At 41.7% G+C, this 21,121-nt stretch overlaps 1 protein-coding gene across 9 annotated transcripts in view; it reads right to left on the reverse strand.

The window, feature by feature from the left end:
* STARD13 (StAR related lipid transfer domain containing 13) overlaps positions 1-21,121 on the reverse strand; it is a 575,282-nt gene that overhangs the window by 149,479 nt on the left and 404,682 nt on the right. The gene's annotated exons all lie outside the window — the stretch shown is intronic.

Raw genomic sequence — 21,121 nt, forward strand, 5'->3', positions numbered from 1 at the left:
CCAGGCTTTTTGGTCATGAATTTGCCAATATTATTTCTAATCTCTGCAACAATCGTACAATGCAGATATTTGTATACCATTTTGCAATTAAGGAAACTAAGCCTCAGAGAATGTTAAGTAACCTGTCTGTATCAATTAATACAGGTATAGCTGGTATTTAAATCTGCATGTTTAATTCCAATGACAGTATCCTTTCCGCTTCCTCAAACTGTCTCCCTTTCGTTTCTTCCTAATGCCATCATACACCAATTATCTGTTATTTTATTTATTTATTTATTTATTTATTTATTTATTTATTTATTTTGTTAGAGACAGGGTCTTACTGTGTCACCCAGGCCAGAGTGCAGTGGCGCCATCTCGGCTCACTGCAACCTCTACCTCCCAGGATTAAACAATAGTCCCAGCTCAGCCTCCTGGGTAGCTGGGACTACAGGCATTTGCCACCATGCTTACCTAATTTTTTTGATTTTTTATAGAGATCAGGTCTCACTACGCTGCTCAGGCTGGTCTTGAACTCCCGGGCTCAAGTGATCCCCCTGTCTCAGCCTTCCAAGTGTTGGGATTACAGGCATGAGCCACTGTGCCCAGCCCCCATCATAAACTAATTCTGTTCTTTTACAGTAGCTTTACACACCCTTATTTTGTTTCCTCAATCAGACTAAAAGAGCAACAACAATAAAAAAAAATCTGGAAAATAATTCTCTGAAAATTCTGAGCAGTAGACATTGCTAGGTATTGTTAAGGTAAGTCAGTTACTTTGGGGGGCCAATTATCTCCTCCTAGTTCATATCTACCAAGCCAAAAGTTCCCTATAGGAAAGCTCATTAGCGGAGAGGAATGAATAAGAATTAAGTGTGTGTCTCTCACCTTCTACCAAGGGAAATATATAATTCTGGAGAACTTTATTCTCGCAAAAACAGTATTCACTGTCTTGTAACCAATGTCTCCCTTAAAACAAGAAAGCCCTGCAGAGAATTGCAGATGTGGCATGGAATTACAAGCAACTTCACTCTGGAACCCATGCTGGTACAGATACAGCCTAAGACTGCATCCTTTTAAAGGCATTATTTCATATTGCTGAGGCTTCAAACATCACTTGGAACCCTATGAAGTCATGTGGTCCCAGTTCTGTATTTATATAATATGAAATGGCAGATTTACATTTATTCCTGTGTAATTTCAACCAGTGATTTTGGCCCATTGACCCATCCTGTTGAAATCTTTAAATATTCTCAGTCTGTCTGTCAACCAATACACTTGCTATCTTCCTATGAAGCGTCCCTTCCAGATGTCTTGCCCCTCCTCCCATGTTCCTTAGTCTCTATTTGAACACACATCTGTTCTTGTTTGCTAGATCATAAACTGTATGAGGACAAGACTTAAGTCTGTCTTGTTCATTACTGGATCCTGGCATTTATCATAGGGCATGGCAAGGTGTGGAAGCTCAATATGCTTTGAATAAGTGAAAGCATAGAAGGATGGGAGAAATGGGAATAGGATAAGGAAGGGAAGGGAAGGGAGACATTATAGGTAGAGGAAGAAGAGAGAACAAGATAAGATCAAGGAACAGCAACACATACAGTGTAGAATCTAAGATGCCTGAGTTGTAAGTTATTTAACTTCTCTGAGCCTCATGTTTTTATTTATAAAATATCATAACATCAACCTCACAGGATTTTTGTGAGCATGAGGGGAGATGATGCTGCACAAACATCTGGTCTACAGGAGCTAGGACCCACTGAGGTTGACAGGCCGCCTGGGATTCTTTCACTTTCCAGGCTGCCAGGATGATCAAATGACAAGATTCTGTGGCTCTGAGCCATTTTGAGCTGCTGAAGGAAGTATCTGGGCCTTATGCTCGCTGCATTGCCCCTCTTTCCAAGTGAATCACTTCATTAAAATGAAAGGTTTACTAAAACAGTCTGCCAGGTTAGGATGATTCATCCCCCAGCTGTGGCCATCATCAGAAAACCATGTGCATTCAGTACAGTTATCAAGCCTGAATAGCCACTAATTTGCAGAGCTTTTGGTCTCAGTGTCATTTATTTTTGTATTTTAAAAGAGGAAGTGCACAAGACATCATTATGTCAGTCCCACATAAGAGGCTGGTAGACTGTTAGTAAGTGGATGCACATGTTTGCATTTCCAAAAGCTTCTCTTTTCATCAAAAGAAAATACATATGTCTAATTGGCTGTTTGTGTAAAGTATGGGCATATCTATATGTTGGGTTAGCTCCTCCCTTGATGGTAAGCTATAATGAAATACATTTTTAATGTTAGATGGGAATTTTAAAAGTCTACTCTGCAAACCTCAGATTTACCACCCTATTGAGCTTGTCAAGTAAGGCTGCTACTTACATTAAATGAGTAACACCTAATCCTGAACACAATTTCAAAGTAAATTCCCTTCCTTTCCAAAACAGACAAACTAGCAAAACCTTACTTCTTCAGAGTTCTGGTAAAGGCTGAAAATCAAAACGATCAGCTTTATTCATCCTGAAAGGCTAAAGACATAAAATAGATATAAAAATAATCACACGTTAAATAAGGTACTCCTATCATTACTACATTAAATATTTCCTACATGATAAATGGCCCTCTGGCACTAAAAAGGAAAGACCATCATCTTCTAATTCAATTTATTCTGGTTATGTATATGATGTATCCAAAATTGTGAGCAGCTTTTATAGCTCAGAGGCTGCCCTTTATTTGGAACTCCCTGCCGTTAATCCCTCTCCGGTTGCCACACTCCTACGTCCTGCCTATTTTTGACAACATGGAGAGGAGAACATGGTGAGGCTGGGATGGCCCAAGGGCCTCAAGAGGCTGCCCTGGGAGCAGTGATAACAGAGTGCTAGATGTTCCATTTACAATACTGAAATAGCTGCACAACAGCCCTCTGTCATTTGTTTCTAACCACAGTGAGTGACGGAGAAGATTTTCACTCTATGGGCCGTATTCAGGTCCCTCCCTTCCGCATACTTTCAAATGGACTAAACAACCAGTTTCAGCTTTGAACAGTTCTCACTTTATCAATCCCAATCTTTAAGATCTACACATGCAGGGCTTCCAACATAATGTTGAAGCCGTCAGAGGGAAACCAATTTTGTCACTATCAATAGTATTGACCCAGCAGGTGTGTGTTTCACTTGAGTTACGGAAGAATTGCTCGAAATCACACAATTGAAGACTGATCCAGGAGAAGGTTTGCTTAGACATTTTTCTAACTTTTCCCACATCAAATAATTTAGCAAGATTTGTATCTGAAAGTACTTTTCCAATAAAATTGGATTTGATGCAAGTTGCAGAAGTTTTACAGTGCCAGTAGGTGGTATGATGAGGGTTGTAAAGGATGAAAATGTGTTGCCTTTGCCTGAGAATGTTAGAGAGCTGGTGGGTTAAAGAAGACAGTGAGCACATCACCCACCAAGCGAGCTTCCCTAAGGTACTGACCTTGGGCCCATGTCACAGATGATCTGACCCAGTCATTTTCTGTTTTTTGGATTATTTTAGGGACATATAAAAAGGTCACCACCAAACAATTTTCCCATGATACTTAGATCCTAGTATCATGTGGTATTTCCATGAACCAGAAAAGAGCCCTACCTTTATGCCTCCAGAACACCATGTGTGTTCTTTGCCTACCATCATTGTAGTCCTGCTAAAAGGATAGTTTTTATGGTCTTAAGGCAATGACTATGGACAGCTGGACTTCCTAAAAGACTTCTTAGACCTCGGTAGAAAGATAGGTGCTGTATTCCTCCTTCGAACACGGATTTGTGGTGTCATGTTCACTATTCTTGCTCTTGAGTTCAAATTATGGCAATTAAGAATAGGTGTTAACACACAGACCATTTTAAAAGCTATATTAAGCCAATGGACAGCGTAAACATGCCTGGAAATAATATATGCAGTACATGCTTCATCCAGGAAAAACAGTTACCCCAAAGAACACAATTATCCACACAGAACTTAAGTTGAGCACTAAATGAAGGTTCCACCTACAACAAGGGCCGCAGCGTGTATAATCTTATATATCTTATATATATATTTATCTTATAAATATAAGATGAGGCATGCTGTTGGGCTCTAGTTGCAGCACTGCTGGGTGAGGGGGACCTCCTTGTGAAGGCCAAGGCTGCCGGTCATGATGAGGGCAGGGATGCCTTCTCGGCCACCTCTGCTGACAGCTGTACAGCTGTGTCTGCTTCATGTGGCCCCCGAGACCACGGTGACCCCCTTCAATGTATGGCGTTGATCCTACTGATTTATGTCAAGGGTAGCTCTGATTTATAAGCATATCATCAAAGCCTGAAATTGAACTTTCAAAATAGTACGATCTAAAGGTGATGCCTAGACTGAACGGGATAAAAATAAAGGCCTCTCTTGAATGGAAACAAATTTGATGAGCAATGAACAAAACATAAATGAAGGTTTTTCAACAGGCCTGCCACAGACCGTGGGGGAACACCCTGTCCAGGTGTGCTGTCAATTGGTGATCAAATTGTAAAATGTATTAGTGCTGCAATTGAATATATGCACTATTGGGATGCACAGTCTGTCACACACAGGGTGACCAGCCATCCCGCTTTGCCTGGAGTGATCCTAATTTTAACACTGAAAGCCTAATGTCTCTGGAAACTATCGAATCTCAGACAAAGTGGGCTGGTTGGTCCCCAGCAGATAGGACACTAGGCTGATGGGGGAGTGGGTGGCAAAGCGGACTGAGGTCAGAGGCACAGCATGAGGTCAAGTCAGCGGCAAAGAGGATAATTTGTACACCTCAACAGAGTGGATATGCCAAGGGGTAGTCAGGACAATAGGCTTAACAGTGTTGGAGAGAGAACATGTGCATGTGACACAGGTGAGCACCTTTACAGGCTCTGTGAGACAGTGTCGCTGTGCTGAGTTGTCATTATTGCTGATTTGTTGAGTATTGTTTTAGGTCTCTCAATCCCTTCATAGCTGTTGCCTATATTCTAGCATTTCAAAGTATTCTGTTGATATGGACAGGAGGCAGGGAAATATTGGATACTAGGGGGTGATTCCCTGACAAAGGCCCTACCATCAAGCCTGAAGACCCACAGCCCTAAGTGGGAACAGCATTTCTGTTTTCATGTCCTTTTGGCCTGCCATGCCCCCCTATCCTGTACCCATATAAATCCCGAAACCCAGGCTCCAGAAGCAGACGAGTAGGTGAGGAGACAAGCACACGAACTGTGGAATGACATGGCAGAGAAAGAGAGAAGAGAAGGGATGTCTGAATGCTGAGATGAGTTTGGCTGGGGGTGGTCAGAGAGGAGTTTGGCTGCTGGACGGCCAGGCTTCAAGGGAAGATCATGTTCCCACTCCAACCCCTCTTTGGCTCCCCATCCATCCCACTGAGAGCCACCTCCGTCACTCAATAAAACTCCCACATTCATCCTTCAAGTCTGTGTGTGACTTGATTCTTCCAGGATGCTGGACAAGAGCTCAGGATACAGAAAGCTGTCACACTGGCCCTCTGCCCTTGAGAAAAGGCAGAGGGTCCACTAAGCTGGATAACACTCACACTATCTGCGGACAGCAGGGCTAAAAGGGCACACTGTAACACACGACCACTTGGGCTCCTATACCTGTCCATCTGTGTGCTCCCCCTCCCCTCAGAGGTTTGATCAGGTTCAGAGACCGAGCACGTGAGCCACACCCTTGTTGCACATCCTACGAGGGGGACCAGGGAACTCTCCCGTTTCACTGTGAATACAACAAAGTTGAAAGCCTCATACAGATGTGTAAGCTGATGTGTGTATCATTCATACTACTCAGAGGGACCCCAGTGTCACATCTCTTCTTGGCTTACGGTAAGAGATGGATAAATCCTCACCTTTAGGATGCTGAGAGGGACTTTCACTATTATTATCAAAGCTAAGAAAAATATTTATCCAGGCCCACCCTCTCTAAAGAGAACCGCTCACAACTGAGCCAAACTCCATCCTCCAGGGCCCGCACACCCTGTTGCCATCAACCATACCCCTGTCCACCCTCTCCCAGCCTAGTAGATGTGGTGGTGAATGGGAAGGGAGAGTTTTCATAGTACAGTGTGCCTTGATGGTAAGTTTTTTCACAGAGATGATTCCTCTCTTCTTACTACAAAGGCCATACCTACTGAGGCTGCTAGAGACAGAAAAAAATCAGACTGAACCAGAGTGAGCCCCAAAATGCCTGTTCCTCCCCAACAAACAAGGGTTGTGCATAAAGAGATTTCCATCCTTAACTTCATTTCTGCCACACTCCCTCCAGGGCAGGGAGGGGACGGCTCATGGCAAAGGTACAAACCCTTGCTTGCAACTGTACAGGGAGGAGACCTCCTGGAGTTCTATCTACTCTGAGTTGAGGAGCTAACACTAATTACTGGCCCTTCTGCTCATGTTCCCCAAACTGACACATATCATGATGGTCTACAGGTAGTATAAGACTCTTCATAAGCACTAAAGAAAGAGCACATGTATGCAGGTCAATTTTTATATCAAGTATAAATAAAAAGCATAAATATACATACATAAGTTGATTATCTTCATCTGACCACTTTCCAAATGTGTTCATTAATAAAGCCTACTGAAATACTAAAGGAGCCAAGTATACACTCAACAATAACAAAGGATTCATCTTCAAAATGAATTTTCAAATTTGGCTTCGTGGCGTCCCAAATTCTGAACGTGCCTTGAACCTGTCACCAGCCCTGGGCTGTGACCACTCTGATGTGCAGATTTTTACAGGCATGGGAACTAAGAAATGATCCTGGGTCAATGATGTGCATTTCATTACCTGCACTCTCGCTGGCTCGGCCTTCCTGAGAGGGCTCCTGCTGGCCCTGGTGACTAAGAGGCTGCTCCTCCAGCCCTACAGTCAGCAGTGTTGCCATTGTGTCCGCCTCACTTCCTCCCCTCTTGCAAATGATCGCCAGGTACCCAGGCCCCACAGTTTTCACTTGTTCTATTATTTACTCCTGTTCCTTCAGAACCCATCAGCACATTGACAGTTCAGCAGCTAGCAAACTATTCATCCCAAGTCCACAATGCAGCACATTTTCTTCTCTTTAAATTTTTTTTGAAACATCTGCTTTTGTTTCCATGGTAATCATAGGGGTATTTTTTTCTTAATAGAACTTTGAACTGCTTTTAAATTCTGAACGAATACTGCTTTGCATTTAACAAACCAGAATCAGTTCAAAATGACTGCAAAAACCCTTCCTAGTCAAGCTTAAACGAGACAAGCATGTTAACAAACAAGATGGCAGAAACAAAAATGTTGACTCATTGCTGCTAACCCCATCTGTAGGTGATGAGCAGGACTGATGAAGATTTCAATAAAGTATAATTTGTTTATATATTAAATTTTTAAAGTTGAAAGTAAATAGACAAGTTTCTGTATTTGAACCACAATGTTTGCAGTAGAAATAAAGAATAATTTAATCTTTATGCCAGATCTCGAAGGTAGTCCTTACAGACTCACTATATACAGATACAAAAGCTACAAAATAATACAGTTTCTTATCAAGAAGATAGGCAGAGCAAATGAAGCTCTAACCAAAACAGGAAAAGTTTTCAGACACAAAACTAACATATTCAGTTGTTAAACTTGTTGATTGGGAGAGATCATGACTATATAATTAAAGATGTTCAATTAAGGCCATTTGACATATAGAACTGGAAAAAAGTTGCAAAGTCTGACCTGAAGATGTAGATCTGGGAATTATCCATGTAAATTTGGTAATAAGACCGTGAATGGGAACTAAATCTTGGGAAACACAGAGCTGGGCAGAGGAATAAGAGCTGCTACCAAGGACATCAGTAAAAATAGTCAAGAGAAGCAGAGAAATGAGATACCAGTGAGGTCAAGGCAAGAAGACAAGTAGAAGGGGTCAGCAACTTTGCAAGACTTTTTCTCATTTGATCCCACATGTACTGAATGCCAAGCATGGTATATAAAAGTGTACCTATATCTATACCGATATCTTTACCTATCTATCTAGGGAATATAGAGGGAATATGAATGACATCACAACAGCTGCCTTGGAGCCCTGGAGCCTGAAGACATTTGAGATGGATACACCTAAGGAGAGGAGGAGAAGGTGGCAGGCAGATTTGAAAAAAATGTGGATTACCATTAAAAAAGGATTTGTAAGCAATTTCAGAAATATAATCTCCGAGCCTCAGGAATTATTTTACCCTTACTTTTTAAGAATTGGTATTATTATACTCATAATGAGAGTCATAAATTATGAACAAGAAGAAGGTTGGTTATTATTATTTGTTTAGTATTACCAGCCTTTTCAATTCCACACAAGAGGGTAACAGAAACAAAGCTGTGAGGACACCTTGCAGTTTGAACATTTCTGGGAATTTGCATTTAACAAGGAAAGATCATCACTGTAAATATATTTTCAATTTGTAACAGCTGAGACTCATAAATGGAGATTATATGACACATAACAAGTGACAGGTTATCAGCATGTGTTGGCAAGAGCCCTTTGGCTATTAAAAGATAATTAAAACTCACTGTAATCTTCCAGCTGCTTCATTTAGTCATTTTGTTTTATACGAATGTGATAAGGCTCTGATGCATTTTAAATGGACAGCTCCCCTTTATCAGCTTCTTGGGTTAAGCCAGTGAGAGTCCCCTCGTTTGCAAATTTCCTTCTAGCTACACAATTTACACAAAGCATCTTCCTCTGGCTTGATCGTCAATGATTCTGGTTGCCATGGAGAATTGGGGGTCATCTTTTATCTGGCATAGTTAAAGCAAGCAATTGCCCACCCATATTATGTGATTGGAGTGAATGCTTCCATAACCATTTTCCTAAAAAAATAGATGTGCTAGAGAGCAGTTGTTCTGTGTTCTCAATAGAAGAAGAGCAAAAAAGAACAGGTTTCAATTGGATTTCGATTCAACTTAGAAATAGTTTAATGGCTATGAAGACCAGAAACACACAAGACACCATGCAATCGTCAATGCTGGAGATTAGGAAGAAAGAAAAAAAAAAAAGAGTGGCCTTTTCAGTGTGTATTGTTTGCACGCTCTCTAGCTGGAAGGCAGGCGGATGGATTACAAAACATTTCAGGCTATTTCTAAATGCAGAGTAGTGGAATATTTCCGAGAACCATTCTTGCAATTATTTTCAATTAAATCTTTATGTGTAGTTTTTCTTACACAAGGACTAAATAGAGCCACAAACCCTTTTATGGTCAGGCTGATTTGGAGAAGGATAACAGGGATCAGTGCGATGGAATTCTGCAATGCATGCTCAACTCTGGAGCCACAGTGACCTATCTAGGCCTTTGCTTCCATACAGAAAACAAGGTTTCTCCTTAATTTGCTCTTCCTAGAACAGACCATGCTCTCTCACTGTGCTTGACTACAGCACATGAGATCTTTCTCCTATAAGTGTCTTTCTGTTCTTCAAGTGTTGTGCCATACTGTTGGAAAACAACATCTTTCTGTTCTATCTTTGCTGGGCTGTCTCTTTCAACAGGAACATTGCCTAATCTTGGAAGCCTTCCCTAAGCATTTAGTATGGATTCTGGAGCTCCCCTTGGATCCTGCACTAATGCCTACCCTTGTACTTCTGTCCTGTACTATCATTACCTCTCTACCTCCCTCCCTTTCTCCCCTGCCCCCACTAGAACGGAAGCTCCTGGAGGGTGGGGCCCACATCTTGTCTTGCCCAGCATCTAACAGTTGCTGAATAAATGTTGAATGAATAAATGCAGGAATGGATGAGAAAAATTATCTTTTGAGAAACAAACTGGTGAGATTGTTGCAGTCCTTGTTTTCATAGGGACTGACAGTATCTTCTTTCTGAGATTTTGGTAGAAATTAAAAATTAATAGAGAAGAATATATCAGTAAGGAGGATATTGGGCAAGAATGTGCACAGGAATAAAAAGGACCTCTTCAAAATGGGACTCTCAGCAATGCCTCCACTCTTAAACTTCACACTGGCTTTGGTGTCAGTTCCCATGATGTGATGCAATCTCAACCCTGGGTAGAGGATGCTTCCTTTCTTTTGACATTGCCAGACTCCATCACATCTACATAGTTGTCATGCAAAGAGAGCACTGAAAGTGGTTTGTGCATTCTTATTAGGTCTCAAAAGATCAAGAGCAAAGGAATCCTCTGTTTATGGTTCAGTTAGGCCTAGGAAATCGCCAAAAAGTGATAATACGCTTGCTTGAGTTTAAAAATCATTACCAATATTCCAAATTTAACCTGAACTGAAAGCAAATTAAAAGCTCGACTTATATCTATTTATGCAGGCACTTCCTAGGCAATGATGACCTTCCATATTAATATGGTTTGGCTGTATCCCTACCCAAATCTCATCTTGAACTGTAGCTCCTATAATTCCCACATGTCATGGGAGGGACCCGCTACTCAGGAAGCTAAGGCAGGATAATTGCTTGAACTCAGGAGGCGGAAGTTGCAGTGAGCCGAGATCGTGCCACTGCACTCCAGCCTGGGTAAGAAAGTGAGATTCCATCTCCAAAAAAAAAAAAAAAAAAAAAAAAATTAGACAGTTAAAATATCTCCTATAATTACCTCATAATAATCCTTTGAGGTGGGAAGTATTAGTCTAATTTCTACAAAGAACCTGAGGCAGCATGGGGTTAGATAACTGGTCCATGGTCAAACATCTAGGCCTGGTGGAGCCTGGGTTCTAACCCAGGTCTTTCTAACTTTCCAGCTAGTGTTCTTCATGATTACATCACAGTACCTCCCACATAGTTAAAACATACAAAGGATTTCAAATATACATTTGCCATAGATTCAAAACCTTATCATAGCATCTTTCGCACTTATTTGCAATGTAAGAGAAAGGGGTGGATTTCCAGCTGGTGGTCTGGGAGCTGTGCTCGCTGCAGCTCACAGTGGGCAGCCATTGCCAACGCTGCTTCAACAGTGGAGGCAGGTCTATTTCTGTTTCATCTTACTGCCCTCTACATTTTACGGGGGAGGTCATCAAATCTGAAGCCCCAGGAAGTGTAAACATCCACTTTTGTCTGTTACTGTGAACAAAGGTTCAAAATTGTAACTTCAAAGCATGGCAGACACTTTCCTAAGACAGAGCCTGGACACTGTCCAAGCTCAGGGCTCACTCAGCCCTTTGAACCGCTATTACCCAATCCGTTCATTCAGAGCCTTTCATGTATATGTTTTGTACATCAACTAATATCTAGATATTGCGACTTCTTTTATCTACATTTGAAACCAAAATTTACCTTACCAAAACATTTACATAAAAGAATTCATAAGTTTGACTTTGAAACTCTCTGTAGTGTAATATCTTAATAAACAGGATTTTTTTCCCTTGAAAACGTAAGTGCTTCCTGAATAAATGGAGAATCAGAATTTTCAGGAAATCTGATAAGTTCAAGAAGAGTTAACACTTATTCCTCTGAACTCCTAAGCCACGTCCTTCCCATCTTCATTAGAGGGCATTCCTGGTGTAATTATTTAGATTCATGCCTGTCTTCTCTCCAAGTCCCTATAGGGCAATAACTATGATCTAGTCATCTCTCAATTTACAATCTTCAAAGAAGACTCTGGTACACAGAAGACATTTAAGAGACATTTGTTAAAATATTGAACAAAGGAATGAATTCATTTGTATCTATCTAGGGATCCTTATTTTTATTTAGCTCAGTGGTTCTCATCTGCAGGGATTTTTGCTCCCCTGAGAACACAGGGCAATGTCTGGAGACATGTTTGGTTTTCACAACTTGTGGGTTAGATCTCTTCTGGTATCCAGAGGTAAAAACTATGGATGCCTCTTAGCATCCCACAATGCATAGGACAGTCCCCACAAAAAACAATTACCTGGCCCCCAAATGTCGATAGTGGGGAGATTGAGAACCCCAATTTAGATAGAGAGTATCTACAAAAATTCCATACACAGACAAGAGATCTCAGAAATAAGCCAGCTCTCCTTTTAGAGAAAATGCAGTGGCACCCACTCATATCATTTATAGAAACTATTTCACGGAAACATAAACCAAATTGGAGATCCCAGGTGGTCATTTTCATCTCACAGCTCATTTTTGTTCTCCCGGCATAAGCCTCAACTAGATAACATCTTTGGACTTTCAGAGGTCAGCATTTATATGCTGACCCCATAGCCCAGAATAACCCAAAGAACGAGACTTTCATTCAATAACAGTGGCATTATTTTTTATTGTGGGTCATGGCTCATAATACGCAATTCAGCTAAAAGGGAGAGATACAAAACATTTGAGATGACTGGCAGGAGAAAACTCTAAAAATTCTCCAGCACAAAAGAGAATTAAAATGTCACAGGAAATTTTTTTCTTGAAAATGGAAGGGCTTATGAATGCTTCATTCTTTCCAGAACAGTAAAAACACTGTATGCACGGGTTGCTTGGGTTCGGAAGGCAGGGCAGCCCATTCCTTTTGTTGCTCAACCCTAGAAGGCTTTCCCTGGTGAACTTGGGCCCACGAGCAGTGAGAAGTTAGGAGGAGGAAGATGCTTCACCTAAATGAACAATCTGGATTGTGTTCATCCTCCCTCTTAGAAGTGAAGAGAGACTGCCTTAAGCTGAGAAGCAAAACAGACTAAGCGGGCACAGCCAAGTCTTTCACTGGAGATAACATTTGCCTGACATTTTAACTGTCATCTATTACCTGAAGACTCATTTATCCAAGGCCGAATGAAGCCAGCTCTTGCACTGACATGGAATTCAAAGTGATGAATGGGTCTATCAGCAAGGATGACTCACAGTGAGACATTCTGCATCAGGTGGCATGAATCAGGTGTCAATGGGAAGCTGGGCCCCGTCTGCCTGCCTCGGTCCTGCCTCTGCTAGAGGCTCCGTCCTGTTACTCTCCAGCCACCAGCCAGTGGGGGGACCTCGCACAGAGGTGGCAGCCCTGTGCTGCAGCTGCACTTTTCAGCCTGCCTGTTAGATATGATGGGGGCTCTAAGGGGATAATGAGTGTTTCTTTCCTGACAATCTGCAGATGATTCGAACTTTCTGGGGTTTAAATTAATTTCCTGTTTGGCATGTTTGCAGGAGGAGAAAACAATTATCTCCAAAATTACAAGTAATTAGCTGTTTGCTTATTGTTGTGGGATAAGATCTTACTTCCCTCCCACACCACACCCAGAACCCACACACACACACACACAACACACACACACACACACACACACACACACACACACACACACACCCTGTACTCTAGTTTTTCAGTTGTTATTTACAAGTCTCAATCTGGGAGGTTAGAGTCCAGTTCCCACCCAGGCCTTACCGAAATCTTCACTCTGCTCATGTAAGCCCTGCCCCTGGATCCTAATGAGTAAAGAAAACTGCAGGAGCACAATGTCCATCCCAGTGACTTCTGCTCATTAGATGGGTATGGTGGATGCCCAGAATTCCAGGAAAGCAAGAATACCCACTCCCCACTCCAAGTCCTCTCTCTACAGGCAGGTGGCAAGGCCAGCTCAAGTACCATAGGAAATAAAGACATGAGACCGAAGATCTCAAGATGAGAGTCTACATTCTGGCTCATCACTTACTAGTCGTAGAATCTTAAGCAAGTCACTCAGCTTCTCTGAACCCCAGTTTCCTCATTTTATTAGAAGGATTATAAAACCCCCTGTAAAGTAGCGTTTCTCAACAGTGGCACTATTTTGGGCCACATAATTCTTTGGTGTGGGGGAGCATCCTGTACATTACAGGAAGTTCAGCAGCATCACTGGCCTCTGCCCACTAGATGCCAGCAGCACCCACCCCCTAGTTGTGATCATCAACAGTATCTCCAGATATTACCAAATGTTCCCTGGAGGGCAAAATTGTACCTGCTTGCAAGCCTCTGCTGTAAAGGAGCCCCCTCTCCTTTAAATGTTTAATAAAACATCACCCAGAAACTTTAATTCTACCTCCCAAGGATTCAGGAGCAGCAAAGTAAACAGCTACAAATGAAATGAGAGAACTTTTGGTGGAAAACCAGGTTTGGGATAAAATTGAGTACCAATTGGCCTTGCTTAGAGATTCTGGATTTTGTTTTAATCTTGGGAAGGGAGTAGGAGTATGTTCTTCTTTCCTGTTTCACCGGGTTTGTAGGGGCTTAAATGAGCCTAATGTATTTGAAACTGCACAGAATGATGCCTGCAACTATTCACACAGTCACAACCAAAGAATTGGTGCAATGCAGCTGGCATACATGGAATGTCACCCGGGCACTCTCTTCATGTTGGGGACAAAAGAACATCGCGTGATGATTCTAGTTAGAGCATTCAGTCAAATGAATCAGTTAGGTGCCAGCCACATGCCAGAAAAAATGACAGGAACCCAGCATTACTGAATGTGTCAAACATATTTTTTTTAATCTACAAATTCTTTGACACTCCTCCCATTGAATAATGGGTCTGCTCTTCTTGAACCTGAGCAGACCTTTATGGCTATGTTGACTAATAGAATACAGAAAAAGTGAAGAGGCAACTTCCAAGACTAGATCATAAAAAGTCACACAACTTGCCTTGCTCACTCTTGGGATGCAGTCTCCATGTGGGGAAGAAGGAAGCCTGGGCAACCACATGGACACATGTAGATGCACCAGCTGCCAGTCTCACTGAGGTCCTGACCGAGAGGCAGCATCCACTGCCAGTCATGCAAGTGCCCAAGGCTTCGGATGTTCCCGGAGCCCAGTCACTGAGCCAGGCATAGCCCGCAGGTCTTGCCAGCCTATGTCACAGTCATCAAAGAACAGAGACAAGCCATTTCCACCGTGTCTTTTCCAAACTCCTGACCCACAGAATCCATGAGCATAATAACATGGTTGTTTAATACCACTAAGTTTGGGACAGTTTGTTACATAGCAACAGTCATGGATCACACTTCCATGGAGCTCAACCACTAATTGCCCAAACAATGTGCTCCCTGAGGAACTTGGGTCCTGTTGGTTTAGCTCAGCTGGTGGTAATGTCAGAAACAGCCAGGGAATGAGTCTGCCATTGGCATGGAGAGGCAATTAGGGTCACGTATTTCATCAGCAGAGTCTAGAGGTCTTTCTTGACACATAGAAGGGTTGCAGAGGTTATGACCTCTTCCATGCCACCCATGAACAGAATGGCTTGATCAGCAGGAAAGAGAGAATTGCACTGACATATAAATATGGGACAAGAACACTAAGTGGGAGCCTTCAAAGAAGAAGGCTCCTTTGAGAAGCCTGGAAACTTCCGGAGCTGGTTACTGGATCAGGAGCAGCCTATTCTAGAGAACAACCTGGCATTGACTCAGAGGCTGGGCAGTGGCCTCTAGTTCTTGCATGCTGGGAGAAGTTACGGGAATGGGTGTGACCACGACCTGCCAAGCAGAGAGTCTTTGCTGACTCAACATAACCTCTGCCCATCTTGACCCCTAGAGACAACCCGTCTTGATGAAGAGAAATAAAAGTGGCCTGGATTTGAGGGAAATAGTGAAACGTTGCTTTCCAAACAGGAGTCAAGAGACTAGAGTGTGCTGAGAGAATAGCAGAATGTGTGCAGGGGTGCTAATGAGCACAGAGATCATTCAGGATCATTTGCGCATTTTCAGAGTAAGCCAGTTCTCTGAGGTGGCTTCTTCCTCCTTGAAGCACACAAACTCTGTTTCCTGAAGCTTCCTTACTCATCTCATTTAATTTGGATTTAACCTGCAGCTAGATTCAGAATCTGAACTACAATTCAGGTGGAGAAGTTAAACTCTATATTAATAGCTCTTATAAAATACTCTATGAGTATTTTTTATTCAGTATCAGTGGGGTGGCTGCCTGAGGCAAATATGTGCGATTTCCTACTTCATTAAATATTTAAACATCTTTACTTCTGGAAGAGTTCACATTTGAAAATCTCCTTCTTGCTAAGATGCTGACAGACCACTTAGGAATTTGGTGTAAACAATATGAACAGGTGTCCTATAGGGACATTTGTTTATTGAGTTTCTTTACAAATTAATCTTGGGGTTTACAGCTATTTCAGACAACGTGGACCAATTTAACTAGTGTTTTGGTTTATTCACATTTCTAAAATCAGGCACTAAATTATGTTGTATTTGGGCAAATTTTACTCTAAGAATTATAAAATATGAAATAGTTCAAGTAACTATAATGTTAGCAGTTTAAAATTCAAATCTCCTTGCCACTCATATTAAATTCATTTAATGTTCGTAGTTTATTGTATTTATCCCTTTTCAATACATTTTTAGTCATGCCAAAAGCAGGAAGAAAATGTATATGGTTCCAGTGAAATTTCTGTTGTAAGGTGACCCAGACTTTACTGAGTAAGAATTACTGATGACACAAATCACTGAAGAGGTGTCTTGAAGTAGAATAAAAATCTCAAGCAGAAGGTACAGTAATAAATTCAAATTAATGGGTTCTTATCATGGGGAGTGGGGAGAGAACATGAAGAGATACATTAGGAATTGTAAACATAAAAATTTTATAAGGCATGTAAACATTGTCCATCCTGAAAAGTTATGGAGCTATCTCTTGTATTTATAATTTCTTTATCACCATAGTTAAGATCCTCATCCCTCATGGTATTTTTCTGAGTAGTCACTGTAACTGCAGCAGCAGCAGAAGCAACAACCACTCTAAGGAGAAGCCTGGAGCTGTGGCAGAACACAGACAGCAATAGACAGCCTTGGGTTCACCTCCTGGCTCCGCTATTATTTGGGTTTAACTGGAACAAGTGACTTTAACCTCTCTGGGTTTTCGTTTCTTAATCTTTAAAATGGGAACATCAATGGTACTTCCTCTTCTGAGGATTATATGACATAATTATTGATCATGTTTAGGCAGGGCCTGCACAAAATACATGCTCAACCACGATGACTACCTCTTTACATTCAGTCTGGCCACTTCAAACCCATGTTTATCTATTCATCTTTCTAGGCTGCTCTTTTTATCCTATTTCTGCTCTACTTAAAAGCCCTCAGGAGCTCCCTATTACCTATCAAATAAATTTCAAACTCACTGCAGTCTGGCCTCAAACTTTTTTGCCAACCTTATCATCTGTATTTCCTATAACCTCCACATGTCACTGAATTCGGACTACATTCTTAATTGCTCAAGTCATACTTTTCCACTCATTCTGTTGCCCTGCTTAGGACAACTCTGCGATTTTGCCCGGTGGAAATACAGCTTCTTCCCATGGCTCAGGCCCAGTGGTCTCCCCTCTTTACCTTACCACTCTGTTGCCTACACATACTTCTAAGTGCCTGTTTTGATAGCCTGTCAGTCACTAAGCCATACGCTCCCTTGAATTGTCAATATTTATGACAGTTTATATGTCTTATCACACTTACTTATAATCTCCTTGAAGGTAGTGATCATGTTTTATATCATTTTTGCATCATACGCAATCCCAGAAAAGATCTTGCACACAATCGGCTTTGAACAAATATTTGTTGAGATATTGACTAGGCTAGGTTCTCCAATAGAAGAGCTGATGCAGAAAAAGTGGTCTCTGTTTCTGAAATGTAGTCTCTCTTAAATATTTGTGATAAGTTACTGCTATGTTACTAAAGTTGAATTCATGAGAAATTTACCACTACCTTATCATAATCCTTCCAGGTGGAACACAAACTCGAGTGCAGCAGTGTCAGCACACAGCTAAACTCTCCGTAGAGGGTGGGCCCTGGTTTTTCAAGGACAGTACACTTTCACAAAAGGGAGAGGGTTCCCTGTTCCCAGACTGGACCACCTATTCAAATTCGAAGGAAGACACATAAAAGGGCAAAAACTGATGAAGTCATAACCTCATGATTCCCCAGACAGCTAACAAGAAATCCTCCCTCAATCTCCCAGTAAAGACAGGCATGGACACTTTCTGACCAAGGGATAGAAGCTGAAGCAATGGAACAATAAACCTTAAAACAACAACAACAACAACAACAACCCAACAGCTATCATGAGAACTGAAACCTTCCATTGTGCCTCCACTCTCCCCACACAGATGTCCATTCCCGCACCTATGACATTCCTCAGAGCCTGTTTAAGGTCCGCCCATCAAACTCTGGTGTGATATTGTATTTGAATGCGTTGTTATATCCCAAGGACCTGAGAGCACCTGACCCAGAGTAGCTACTTTACAAACAATCTTGTGAGTGAGTGAGTGAGTGAATGGAAGACTAGTTTCCCCTGTACAGAAATAGAAAGACAATAAATGCACTTCATTTTCTGTAAGCCAGTGGGGTTACAACAAATTCAAGATCCAATGTTTTGAGTTTGGCAAAACGTAGTTAGATCAGAAGACTTAAAAGGCTGTCTTTGACAAGAAGCTGAGGGGATTCTGGCCATGGAAGATATGTTGTCTCTGCTGCTGGGCCGTCTCTTTCCCTCTCAGCTGTGGAGGAGGCTGCAAACTAGAGGGTGGGGTGAAGGGTGCTGTCCCAGGCTTCTTCTGGGCTTATCTTACCACATCTTATGAGAGGAGTTGGGGCCATGTATTATTAGTTTCCAGTTAACTGTACTGTTAAGGCAAATGTCTGAAAGATTCTGTGCTTCGTTTTGGGAAGTTGGACTTGAAATATTAAGAGTAGGCATTATCAAAGGTTAGACACGATTCTGTCAACTTCATGCCAGAGATGAAGTTCATACACTGGACTTCTGGGGGTTGGTCTCATTTGTTTAAGGACAAAACATATTATCTATCATACCAAGAGTTCGATAGCTATCTGCTTTCAAAGGTAAATACATTTGATCAGAAAACTCCCTGCTAAAATTGCAGTTTCTAAGCTGCCCTTGTCATACTTTTTCTTCCTCTGAGGATACTTTAAACACTCATTTCAGATCCACTAGGATTGTGGCTGTTCTTTAGCTTCTACTTTATGTATTTATCTAAGCTCGGGTATTTTCATCTTCCCCATAAGTAGTTCATCCATAGCAGAACTGGCCGTGTTGCTGATGGTTAATATCCTTTTTTGTTTTCCCTTTAAAGTAACACACATTGAGCCCTGAGTAAGAGCCGGGCTCTGTGATAAGCACTTTGCAGGTGTGAGAACACTTCATTCTTAAAACAACTGTAGGCCGAAGATGTTGTTATTATTATTATTCCCATTTTAGATGAGGAAATAGGCTTATAGAGTTCCTGGAACTTACCCAAGGTCACACAGCGCATCAGTGCTGGAACTAAGATTTGAACGTAGGTCCAGCTAACGCCAAAGCCATGCTTTAGAGCAATGAACATGGCCTCTACAACTACAAGTTTCAGAAAATGTACAGCTTCTCAGAGCCAAACAAAAGAAACATCTGAAAGATTCTTTCTCTAATAAATCAAGGATCTGAAGTCTTAATAACTCCATGTCAGATTATTAGCATCAATCACAAAACATGGTAATTTATTTAAGTGGTTGTTCACTGAGCAGAGCCAGCTATAAACAAGAAATGTGTTCTGCTAAACCAAAGGCTGCCAGGAAGTTTGGAGGCACGAGAAGTTAGTCTCACCTTCTTGTGTAAGGAAGAAGTCAATGTAGAGTCTAAGTTTTTGTTGGAGCAAAAAGTTTTGACAAGCCATTCCATGAGCTGGGTACTCCTCTGCCACACAAGCGCTTTCTTTCCTCATTCACATTCCCCTCAAGCTCCACTCAGAAGATAAAAAAAAGTCAGGATACCCAGACTTTCCAAATAATGACCAAATGGGTAGGGTGTTTACCAATTTTTGAAGACTTACACATAAGTATCAGCTTAGTAACTACCCTTTTCCCTAAAAACTACCATCATCAGCATACTCAAATATTTAAAGCAAACAAAATAATACTGATATCAAAACTATCAAACAGAACTCAAACACATTAAGGAATATGTTTATACAGTGTGTGTTTCCGGCAACTTTCACCCTACTTTCCTAAGACTTTCCAGCTCAGGCTGTGCTAGGTAGGATGGCAGGGGAACACCAGGCATCCCTCATCAGACAATGTGGGCGGTGTGACATTGGGGTCCTTAAGTCTCTTCAGAGTCAGACAGCCCGCTAAGACCACAATAAGTACTTGGAAGCCTCCAGCTAGACACCCAAACCAGGCTCTTCTGCCTAGGAATAGCCAGCCACACAAAATCACGGCCTTAGGTAGTAAGCCCAATTGACATTTGGAAATTCATAACTTTGAAAGCTATGACTTATGACACTTGGACTTGTCAGAGTCCCTCAGTCTATGACACAGTACCTTTCACTTTAAAAGGTTTTATTCTCCTCCTGCTGATGGGAAATTATTAAAGGTGAAATAATATTTATAAGCTGAGTAAAAATACAAAGTATAATACTTGACACCTCAGAATGAATGTGAAAAATGAGAAGAAAGAAAAATGAGAGGGAAAACTAGAGTTTGAAATGACCCTAATTAATTATATACATTCGCTCACAGTGCATCAAATACATAAAAAGAATATTTAAAGTGAAGCTGAGAATTATTCAAGTAGGTGTTGCCCGTTTGTGAACCGAATAAAAACAAAACAAGGCTGGACACAGTGGTTCACACCTGAAATCCCCGCACTTTGGGAGGCCGAGGTGGGTGGATCATCTAAGGTCAGGAGTTCGAGACCAGCCTGGCCAATCTGGTGAAAACCTGTCCGTACTAAAAATACAAAAATTAGCTGGGCATGGTGGCAGGTGCGTGTAATCCCAGCTACTTGGGAGGCTGAGGCAGGAGAGTTGCTTGAACCTGGGAGGCAGAGGTTGCGGTGAGCTGAGATCACGCCATTGCACTCTAGCCTGGGCAACAGAGTGAGACTCGGTCTAAAACAAAACAAAAACAAAACAAAACAAAACACCACAGAGTGGCACATTATTCCCATATCCTTGAGGAGTGGTATGAATTATTATTCAAGGAAGAGAAGCAAATATAGTTACATTTTGGTGCAACTGAGGACAGCAAAGAGCTGGGTCTGGCTTTATATGGCACCTGTATGCAGGCAAGTTTAGTGACCCCTAACAGATGCCAGCATCCCTCAGGCACTCCAGAACTGAGCACCACACCTTCCATTTGAATTGATTTCACATTGATTACTTTTTCCTCAATTATATTACAGAATAGTAGGAGCTAATAGTATTCCCATTTCATAGATTCAAAAACTGAGGCATGAGAGGT

Source organism: Pan troglodytes, chromosome 14 (assembly GCF_028858775.2).
Source record: "Pan troglodytes isolate AG18354 chromosome 14, NHGRI_mPanTro3-v2.0_pri, whole genome shotgun sequence".
NCBI lineage: Eukaryota > Metazoa > Chordata > Mammalia > Primates > Hominidae > Pan > Pan troglodytes.